Source organism: Neophocaena asiaeorientalis, unplaced genomic scaffold, assembly GCF_003031525.2.
Source record: "Neophocaena asiaeorientalis asiaeorientalis breed wild unplaced genomic scaffold, Neophocaena_asiaeorientalis_V1.1 scaffold669, whole genome shotgun sequence".
In the NCBI taxonomy this organism is placed as follows: domain Eukaryota; kingdom Metazoa; phylum Chordata; class Mammalia; order Artiodactyla; family Phocoenidae; genus Neophocaena; species Neophocaena asiaeorientalis.
This window is the reverse complement of record NW_020174694.1, coordinates 1,176,294-1,187,690: the sequence shown is the minus strand read 5'-3', so window position 1 is coordinate 1,187,690 and position 11,397 is coordinate 1,176,294. Positions and strand designations below refer to the sequence as shown.

Below are 11,397 nucleotides of genomic sequence, written 5' to 3'. Positions count from 1 at the left end.
AAAAGTACCTAGAGAAAAATGACAATGAAAACACAACAATCCAAAACCTATGGGATGCAGCAAAAGCAGTTCTAAGAGGGAAGTTTATAGCTATACAAGCCTACCTCAAGAAACAAGAAAAATCTCAAATAAACAATCTAACCTTATACCTAAAGGAACTAGAGAAAGAACAAACAAACCCAAAGTTAGCAGAAGGAAAGAAATCATAAAGATCACAGCAGAAATAAATGAAATAGAAACAAAGAAAACAACAGCAAAGATCAATAAAACTAAAAGCTGGTTCTTTGAGAAGATAAACAAAATTGATAAACCATTGGCAAGACTCATCAATTAAAAGAGGGAGAGGACTCAAATCAATAAAATTGGAAATGAAAAAGGAGAAGTTGCAACAGGCACTGCAGAAATACAAAGCATCCTAAGAGACTACTTTCAGCAACTCTATGCCAATAAAATGGACAACCTGGAAGAAACGGACAAATTCTTAGAAAGGTATAACCTTCCAAAACTAAACCAGGAAGAAATAGAAAATATGAACAGACCGATCACAAGTAATGAAATTGAAACTGTGATTAAAAATCTTCCAACAAACAAAAGTCCAGGATCAGATGGCTTCACAGGTAAATTCTATCCAACATTTAGAGAAGAGCTAACACCCATCCTTCTCAAACTCTTCCAAAAAATTGCAGAGGAAGGAACACTCCCAAACTCATTCTATGAGGCCACCATCACCCTGATACCAAAACCAGACAAAGACACTACAAAAAAAGAAAATTGCAGACCAATATCACTGATGAATATAGATGCAAAAATCCTCAACAAAATACTAACAGAATCCAACAACACATTAAAAAGATCATACACTATGATCAAGTGGGATTCATCCCAGGGATGCAAAGATTCTTCAACATACGCAAATCAATCAATGTGATACACCATATTAACAAATTGAAGAATAAAAACCATGTGATCATCTCAATAGATGCAGAAAAAGCTTTTGACAAAATTCAACACCAATTTATGATAAAAACTCTCCAGAAAGTGGGCATAGAGGGAACCTACCTCAACATAGCAAAGGCCATATGTGACAAACCCACAGCCAACATCATTCTCAATGGTGAAAAATTGAAAGCATTTCCTCTAAGATCAGGAACAAGACAAGGATGTTTTGACAAAGGATTAATCTCCAAAATATATAAATAGCTCATGCAGCTCAATATTAAAAAAACAAACAACCCAATCCAAAAATGGGCAGAAGATCTAAATAGACATTTCTCCAAGGAAGACATACAGATGGCCAAGAAGCACATGAAAAGCTGCTCAACATCACTAATTATTAGAGAAATGCAAATCAAAACTACAAAGAGATATCACCTCACACCAGTTAGAATGGGCTTCATCAGAAAATCTACAAACAACAAATGCTGGAGAGGGTGTGGAGTAAAAGGAACTCTCTTGCACTGTTGGTGAGAATGTAAACTGATACAGCAACTATGGAGAACAGTATGGAGGTTCCTTAAAAAACTAAAAAGAGAATTACCATATGATTCAGCAATCCCACTACTGGGCATATACCCAGAGAAAACCACAATTCAAAAAGACACATGTGGGCTTCCCTGGTGGTGCACTGGTTGAGTATCTGCCTGCCAATGCAGGGGACAAGGGTTCGAGCCCTGGTCTGGGAAGATCTCACATGCTGCGGAGCAACTAGGCCCGTGAGCCACAACTACTGAGCCTGCGCGTCTGGAGCCTGTGTGATGAATTGGGCGATTGGGATTGACATGTATACACTGATGTGTATAAAATTGATGACTAATAAGAACATGCTGTATAAAAAAATAAATAAAATTAAATTAAAAAAAATTATATAGTGGGACTTCCCTGATGGCTTAGTGGTTAAGAATCTGCCTGCCAATGCAGGGGACATGGGCTTGATCCCTGGTCCAGGAAGATCCCACATGCCGCAGAGCCACTGAGCCCATGCGCCACAGCTACTGAGCCTGCACTCTAGAGCCTGCGAGCCACAACTATTGAGCCTGAGAGTTGCAAGTACTGAAGCCCACGTGCCTAGTGCCCATGCTCCACAAGAGAAGCCACCGCAATGATAAGCCCACACACCGTGACTAAGAGTAGCCCCTGCTCGCTGCAACTAGAGAAAGCCCACACGCAGCAATGAAGACCCAATGCAGCCAAGAATTAAAAAGTAAATAAAATAAATAAATTAATTTAAAAAGAGAATTATATAGTGTTCAATAAGGTTTTATCTATTTTTTTTCAGCTTTTTTATTATGGAAAATTTCAAACATACACAAAAGTGGAAGGAGTAGTGTAATTAATCCCCATGAGTCCATCAGTTAGCTTCAAGAATTATCAACACATGGCCAGTCTCATCTCATCTGTCATTCTCTTGTTCCCTCTCCATTTTTTTTTTAAACAGTAGGTCCTTGTTGTTTATTTATTTTAAATATAGCAATGTGTATATGTCAATCCCAAACTTCCTAACTATCCCTCCCCCCGCAGGTAAGAAAGGTTTTATTTTTTAAGTCAGACAATTATTTAATGAAATCAGATATATATTAAATTTATAGGTGCAGTATAAAAAGTCCTAAAATATTTGATTATCCTTATAAATAGGACCATTTAAATTAATGATCTCTTTAAAATAATTGCCAAATTTGTTAGATTTATAAGAATATAATGTGTAAGCTAAACTTAAAAGCATAAGGAACCATTAAAGTGTACTTTAAGATACTGAATATTAATATTAAAATTTAATCTTTTCCTGTATACAAAACTACCACTGAGGACAACCCAAAACTCACATTTCACATAGGTTGTTGTGAAAATCAAAAGCAATAACCACCATGAAAGAATTCTGAAAATTCAAACATGCACTGCAAACAAAAAGAGTGATGGAGACAGCAGCTGGCTCTCCAACACCCATTCTATTCCTCCATTTGACCATGGCTATGCCACCCCCTTGCAAATGATCAATGAGCAAAAAGCCTGTTGTCATCACTACATGTGATGCTGGGGATTTCTGTGGCCATCTGGTGAGAGGACCCAACCCCCGGATTAAGCCCACCCAGTGCGGAGGGAAGAGCAGAGAAAGAGAAGGAAGCAGAAGCACCAGCTGCAGATCAGGCCCAGTGCAAACCTATCGCAGATTTCTTTTTATGAAAAATAACACATTTCTTCATTGTTTAAATGGATCTGGATGGTAGTTTTCTATTATTTGCAGCCCAAAGCAACTCATGGACATAAGAGGTTATTAAAATCTGTAAGGCAGTGCTTCCAACATTTCAACAAGTAAGTAACAGAGCTGATTGGATTCCACTTACTAGCCTTGGGACCTTGGGTTGCTTGACCCCTGAGCTTCACTCTTCTACAGGGTTGTTGCAAATGGGAAGTAAAACAGGTTAGATTTTATTGTCGATTTCTTTAACTATAAGATGAGGATATTATTAGTATCTAGCTAATCATCAGGGAAATGCAAATCAGAACCACAGTGCCCTATCACCTCACACCTGTTAGAGTGGCTATTTATCAAAAAGAAAAACAACAGACAGTGTTGACGAGGATATGGAGAAATTGGAACCCTTGCACACAGGTGGTGAGACTACAAATGGTCCAAAAGCTGTGGAAAACAGTATGAAAGTTCCTCAGAAAAATACAAACCAGGACTACTATATGATCCAGCAATTCCACTTCCTGGTATATATCCAAAAAAAGCCAAAGTCAGAATTAGCATTCCCATGTTCATTGCAGCACTAATCACAATAGCTAAGATGTGGAAAAAACCTAAGTGTCCATCAACAGATGAATGGATAAAGAAGATGTGGTTTATATACACAATGGAACATTATTCAGTCTTAAAAAAAAAAAAAGAAAAAAATCCTGTCATTTGAGACAACATGGATAAACCTGGGGGCCATTATGCTAAGCGAAATAAATCAGACACAGAAAGACAAATACTGCATGATCTCACTCATATGCAGAATCTTAAAAAATAAAGCTCATAGAAGCAGAGAGTAGAATGATGGTTGCCAGGGACTGGGGAGAGGGCGAAATGGGGAGATGTTGGTCAAAGGGTACAAAGTTTCAGTCAAGCAGTATAAACACATTCTGGAGATCTAACATACAGCATAATGACCACAGTTAATAATACTGTATTGAATACTTGACATTTACTAACAGAATAGATCTCATCACACACACACACACACACAAGGTAACTACAGGAGATGATGTATTAGCTGGATCGTTTCACCATGTATACATATATCAGAGCATCACATTGTACACTGTAAATACATACAATTTTTATCTGTCAATTATACCTCAGTAAAGCTGGGGAAAAAACAAGATCTTAGAACAGTGGCTGGTACATAGCCATTCTATTATTGTTATTTCCAGAATACCAAAATGGACTGCAAAGACCCTAAGACGGTATGTTCCAGCAGTTGTGCCTAAAGGTGCCTTTTTAAAGCCTTGGCCATTCTCTCCCCCACTCCCTCTCACTTATCTCCACGGACAGATCTGCTGTGGGGAATGTGGAGAATATATGGGTCTTTGGAATACCAGCAATCTTGGAACTATTCCCCCAAGGGATTCTGCAGGTTTAAACGAGAGAAGATGGAGTTCTCGAAGTAGTTTGTATTTGTCCTTCATTACTCCTGGGAACGCTTATTGACAACCCTACATTTACAAACTCACCGTCCAGCAGAAGCAGAGACGCGTCCAGGGAAAAGTTCGTTAACTAACTCCAGGTGCATTGATGGAATTCGGCTGAGTGCATAACGGGGCACCGAGGACGGAGGGTTTTCTTCCTGGGGAAGTCGGGAAGTGACTCAGAGGTGAGGTGATGCCGGGACCGCTGTGGAATGTGGTGCAGGAGCTTGAGAGGTGGATGTGAAGTCGGGGAGTGGCAGCGGACGGGTTGGGGCAGAGGAGGCGGGGTTGGGGCAGAGGAGGCGGGATTGAAGTCTTTCAACGCTGGCTGCACATGAGAGTCACCTGGGGAAGTGCTAACACTAGCCGGTCCTTGGAGTTAAAATAGACTCCATGAGGGTGGACCCAGTCATTAGGTTTACTTTGTTTTTTCACGTGATTCTCACTTGTAGCCAGGCTTAAGAAACAACGGTCTAAGCCAGGATTTTAAATAGGAGTGGGCATGATGTGAGGCTGGGGAGGATTTAAGGGGAGACAGGTTTGGGGTGGTAAGACTGGCAGAAGTCCCATCACGGACAATGGTAAAGCATGTGCAGGGAGCTTTCTTCCTGATTTAAAAAAAGGAAGCACCACTGGTCAAGAGGACGCTGCTTTCCTGGAGATGGGAAGGTCAGCAACTCCAGGAGACACTTCATTTATCGAAGGAGTAAATAATCCGGAAGCCGAGTCTTTATAAATTAGATTACTTTTAGGGCTCTCTTTAGAATCTTTAGTAGTTTTTCCATTCTTCCAAATTCCCAATCAAAAGTCTGGCCACGGGCTTCCCTGGTGGCGCAGTTGTTGGGAGTCTGCCTGCCGATGCAGGGGACACGGGTTCGTGCCCCGGTCCGCGAGGATCCCACACGCCGCGGAGCAGCTGGGCCCGTGAGCCATGACTGCTGAGCCTGCGCATCCGGAGCCTGTGCTCCGCAACGGGAGAGGCCACAGCAGTGAGAGGCCCGCGTAGCGCAAAAAAAAGTCTGGCCAGCTTTTCTGTGATAGTGATCACTGAACAGTATACAGAATTTTGTTTATTCTACTTTCTCAACAACCCCTAACCCTGGATGAAGCTCTAGCTACTCCTGATTTCAGCAGTTCAGATTTCAAAGGTCTCTGAGTAAGTAATATTCCCCTATTGTTAACATTCCCCAAATCTTCCTCAGGAGAAATCAGCACTCCTCGCACCTTGATTTTGGACTTCCAGCCTCCAGACTTGTGAGAAAATAAGTTCGTGTCGTTTAAGCTGAGGCAGGAGATAGACGGGCCCCAAGTTGAGGAGATGGAGTTCGTCGCCTGTGGACAGAAACTCCATAATAGCAGGATAATTGAGGAGACCCGGCCCTGCTCAGATAAAAGATAAGACACCACATATTTCTCATTCTCGAAGTCAAGGAGACCTTCCCGACTATAGAGCTCCTTGGAGGCCAAAAGCAGAGTGATGTCAATCTACCCATAGGCCTCTTTGCTGGAATCCATCTTGGCTAAGAGATGCGCGTGCACACATGGGAGGTTCTTGAGATCTACCAAATACGGACTCAGAACCAAGCAAATCAAAATGATGATTGGCCAAAGGAAACACGGAAGAAATGCCCCATATAAGTGATTTAAACTACCACGGGGGCACAGCTCTCTCTCTGAGTCCGCCCACGTGTCTACCCACGCGTACTCTTTTTCCTCCTAATAAACACTTTACTTGTTTCATGACTTCCCGTCTTCGTGGGAATTCTTTTTTCTGCAAAGCCGTGGGGTCAGGACCTTGTCACTGACCACTGGTGTAGTGGCTAGGATTCAGCGCTCTCACCGCCGCAACCCGACCTCAATCACTGGCGGGGAACCAAAACCCTGCTTCAAGTCGCTGCAGGCTGAGGCCACCCGAGATCAAAGCCACAGAAAAACAAAAAAACAAAAAAATTCCCCAAATCTCCTAGGTCTAGTGTGTAATGTGTGAAAGGAGTTGGGCTTTCCAAGTGCTTGGCAGACCTCCTGTCTAATTAATAATTTAGTACTTTCAGTAGCCCTTCAAAATTGGCAGTTCTCTCTCTAAAGATTCATTCAAGTACATGTGATAATTCGAAATTAAAATGTTGCCAGACTTTGCGTTTGTAACTTTGATAGTACAATACCAACAAATGGATTTTGTCAGCCACGAGTGGATAAACACAGCTGTTTTCTTTGCTCATGAGAAGGATAGGAAACAAAAATTATAGGGTAGCCTATGGGCATATGATTTGAATTATTATACAGACTCTACTTAAAATCTAAATAAATCAATTATACTTTATTGAGTTAAATAAAATACATTACACTCTGTGGTATAAAGATCAAAGGTTTTAAAGTAGGTGGTCCTAATAACTTCCTGGAATAGTCAATATTGTTTTATAAAAGAAGTGCCCGAAGCTATTTATTTTAAGTCTTTTATTGGGTAAAGAGAAAAACCCACAGAGCTCTGTAATTCACAAAATCTTAAGGCATTCTCTATTTTGTTTTGTATTTACTACTACTCAATTCATACAAAACGAAGAGTATCTTCAAAATTTAATCTGTAAACCTAGTGGGAAAATCTCTCCTGATTAAGTAGCAGATAGATAAATGTATGCACAGTAATTAGAAATAGTCCCTGGAAGCAGTAAGTCCAAAAGAGGAGTGAAATGTATACTAAACACACGTTCTTTTCAGTTCTGACTTCATATACTGCACTATTTTCTAATTTCGGCTTAGTAGGAAATCAGCTTATTCAGTAAGATATTAGCAACTAATACCTATTTATTTTTTTAAAACATCTTTATTGGAGTATAATTGCTTTACAATGGTGTGTTAGCTTCTGCTGTATGATAAAGTGAATCAGCTATACATATACATATATCCCCGTATCTCCTCCATCTTGCGTCTCTCTCCCATCCTCCCTATCCCACCCCTCTAGGTGGTCACAAAGCACCGAGCTGATCTCCCTGTGCTATGCGGCTGCTTCCCACTAGCTATCTATTTTACATTTGAATACCTACTCATTTTTATGTTTATGTTTCCTAGTTTGTTTTGTTTTGTTTTGTTTTTTTGGCCACACTGCATGGCATACAGGATCTTAGTTCCCTAACCAGGGATTGAACCTGTGTCCCCTGCAGTTGAAGTGCAGAGTCTTAATATTTTTTTAAAACATCTTTATTGGAGTATAATTGCTTTACAATGGTGTGTTAGCTTCTGCTGTATGATAAAGTGAATCAGCTATACATATACATATATCCCCGTATCTCCTCCATCTTGCGTCTCTCTCCCATCCTCCCTATCCCACCCCTCTAGGTGGTCACAAAGCACCGAGCTGATCTCCCTGTGCTATGCGGCTGCTTCCCACTAGCTATCTATTTTACATTTGAATACCTACTCATTTTTATGTTTATGTTTCCTAGTTTTTTTTGTTTTGTTTTGTTTTTTTGGCCACACTGCATGGCATGCAGGATCTTAGTTCCCTAACCAGGGATTGAACCTGTGTCCCCTGCAGTTGAAGTGCAGAGTCTTAACCACTGGACCACCAGGGAAGTCCCTTTAATGTGTTTATTTGACTTTTATCTGTATAAGATGAGGGTGGTCTTTCATTTATTCTTTTGTTCATTTATGTATTCTTCCATTTATCCATTGAAGGTTTTCTTGCTTTCCAGGACTATGAGACAGATGATCAAGTTATATTCCTGTCTTGGATCACATCACAATTTATCAGGGAAGACAGACATGTAAATAAATAATGATAGGGAAGTATGGTAAGGACTGTAGAAAAGATATGTTCAAAGAACTACTAAATTACTGGGAAAGAGTTGGGGTTTAAAAACCAGTGTCCCTAAATCAGAAACTAACACACCATTGTAAAGCAATTATACCCCAATAAAGATGTTAAAAAAAAAAAAAAAAAAAACCAGCGTCCCTGGGTTCTTCTATAGGAGATGATATTAGGACTAGTCTTTGAGGGAGTAGGTCCTACTTCTTGGGCAGGTCCTATACTCTTACGGCGATATGCTGAAATGTCTTCCAAATCTCTATCCTCAGACCGGATCTCTTCCCTGGGCTTCAGGCTTGTCACTATAAATAAATGCCTACTGGATGCCTACATCTAGATGTTCCACAGGCATCTCAAAGTCCAGAACTAAATTTATTTCTCCGACACAAACTTACTTTTTCTCCACACTGTCTGTCTCAGTCAGGATATCATTATTCATCCAGTCCCCCAAGCTCCAAACTGTTGGGTTATCTTTGTGTTCTGGTTATCTATTGCTGTGTAACAAACCTCCCCAAAACTTAGTGGCATAACAATTTGTTACTATCTTCCTCAGTTCTGTGGGTTAACTGGGCTCAGGCGGGTACTACTTGTGGGTTGTGTTAGGTGAAGTTAGATATTGACTGGGACTGCAGTCATCTGGTGGCTCTGTTGGACTAGACACCCAAGATACCTCCTGCGTGTGGCTGCAGGTGGTGTGGCTATTAGCCGTGAGCACAGCTGGGTGGCTTGGACTTCTCCAGTATGAGAGCTGGGTTCTCATTCCAAGAGACCCAGGCAAACCTTCCTCTGACCTAGCCGTGGAAGTCAGGTAGTGTCATTTCTATCTCATTCCATCAGTTTTAATGGACCATCCCAGAATTCATGTGGGACTACACTACCGGGGGTGTGATTCATTAGGCGCCGTCTTTAGAGACTGGTTACCACATCTTGACTTTTCCTCCGCCTCCATTTACTTTCAGTCTTCTCTAATTGCTGTTCTCCATCCCAATTATTAATGTCCTAGTCCTGCTTCTTCTTCTTTTTTTTTTTTTTTTTTTTTTTTTGCGGTACGCGGGCCTCTCACTGTTGTGGCCTCTCCCGTTGCGGAGCACAGGCTCCGGACGCGCAGGCTCAGCGGCCATGGCTCACAGGCCCAGCCGCTCCGCGGCATGTGGGATCTTCCCGGACCGGGGCACGAACCTGTGTCCCCTGCATCGGCAGGCAAACTCCCAACCACTGCGCCACCAGGGAAGCCTACGAGCAATCTTTTTTAAAAAGAAACTTTACATTGGACTTCCCTGGTGGCACAGTGGTTAAGAATCCATCTGCCAATGCAGGGGATACGGGTTTGATCCCTGGTCCAGGAAGACCCCACATGCCGTGGAGCAACTAAGCCCGTGCGCCACAACTACTGAGCCTGCGCTCTAGAGCCTGCGAGCCACAACTACTGAGCCCACGTGCCACAACTACCGAAGCCTGTGCACCTAGAGCCCATGCTCCGCAACAAAGAGAAGCCGCCTCAATGAGAAGCCCGCGCACCACAACAAAGAGTAGCCTCCACTCACGGCAACTAGAGAAAGCCCGCGCGCAGCAGCGAGGATCTAACGCGGCCCAAAATAAATAAATTTTAAAAAAAACAAAGCAACTTTACACTGAAAAAGTGCAATATGTATATAGAAAAGTGCATAAAATATAAATGTACAGCTTAAGACATTAGTATAAAGCACACTTTCTATAATTACAAGAAATAAAATACATAAAATACTGCAAACACCCCCAGAAACCCCCTCATATCTCTTGTCCTCCCACCAGAAGTAACTACTTTCTTGACTTTTATGGAAACCATTTCCTTGCTTTGTTTTATACTCTATTATACATTATTATACTATATTATTAGGGATAAATACCACCTAAGTATTTATCCCTAAATAATATAGTTTACATTTGCCTGCTTTAAAATTTTATATATATGGAATCACACCATGTATAGTCTTTTGTGTCTGGCTTGTTCACCCTAAATTAGATAATTCTAATAGATTCATTCATCTCATGCCTATATCTGTAGTTATTCATTCATTGCTGTATAGTATTCCATGGTATGAATATGCCACATTTTATTTCTTTAACAACTCAACTGTTGATAGAAATTGGGTAACCTGAGTCCTCTGCTTTATTCTTATTTTTCAAAATCGTTTCAGCAATTCTAGTTCCTTTGCCTTTCCATATAGATTTTAGACCAATCTTGTCTATATGTACAAAAATCATACTGAGATTTTGATAAGAATTGTGTTACACCTGTATATCAACTCAAGAAGAACTAAGGCTTGTACTATGGCGAGTGTTCCAATCCATGAACACAGTATGTGTTCTAGAGTGTTTGACTGAACCAGAATGGTTGTTTTCTAAAAGTGTTCTGTCTTCTGAGGCGACTCCTTACCTGGTCCTTTGACTGGAAAGAACAGGCTTTTGTTGTTGTTGCTGTTTTTGTCTGTGTCTGTTGGTACTTCTGCCTTGGTAGCTTCTTCAGCTCCAAGTCTTGGCTATGTGACGGAAAAAGCAAACCAGGGAACTCACCACCTGTTGTTCCTTGTGTCTCGAGGTCCCTAAGTGGTCCACCTTCTCCTCTCCACTTCTGAATTTTCTTATATGTTTTATATACAATGTCCAGGGTTTTGGATTCTACTTATTGAGAGAATAGGTAAAAGTACCTCTGCTCCATATTCCCCAAAGTGATTATTTCTCTCCCATATGTTAGCATGTATTCCAAGTGTTCTCTAAATATATTGATAGTAACATGAATTCCATTTTACAGATCTAATAATACTGGTAGGTGTCTGTTGATGCAAATAATCAGTAAACAATAGGAATAGAAAAGAGCTTTATTCGAGCCAGACTGAGGACTCTAGTGTGGGAAACACAGACTAAGAAGCACTTGAATCGTGTTCCTC

General features: G+C 41.0%; 1 non-coding gene across 1 annotated transcript; it reads right to left on the bottom strand.

Moving 5' to 3' along the window:
• Positions 1 to 8,164: 8,164 nt before the first annotated feature.
• Positions 8,165 to 8,237, bottom strand: TRNASTOP-UCA (transfer RNA opal suppressor (anticodon UCA)). Its single transcript has one exon. It is a non-coding gene; the product is annotated as a tRNA-Sec (tRNA).
• Between the last annotated feature and the right edge of the window lie 3,160 nt (positions 8,238 to 11,397).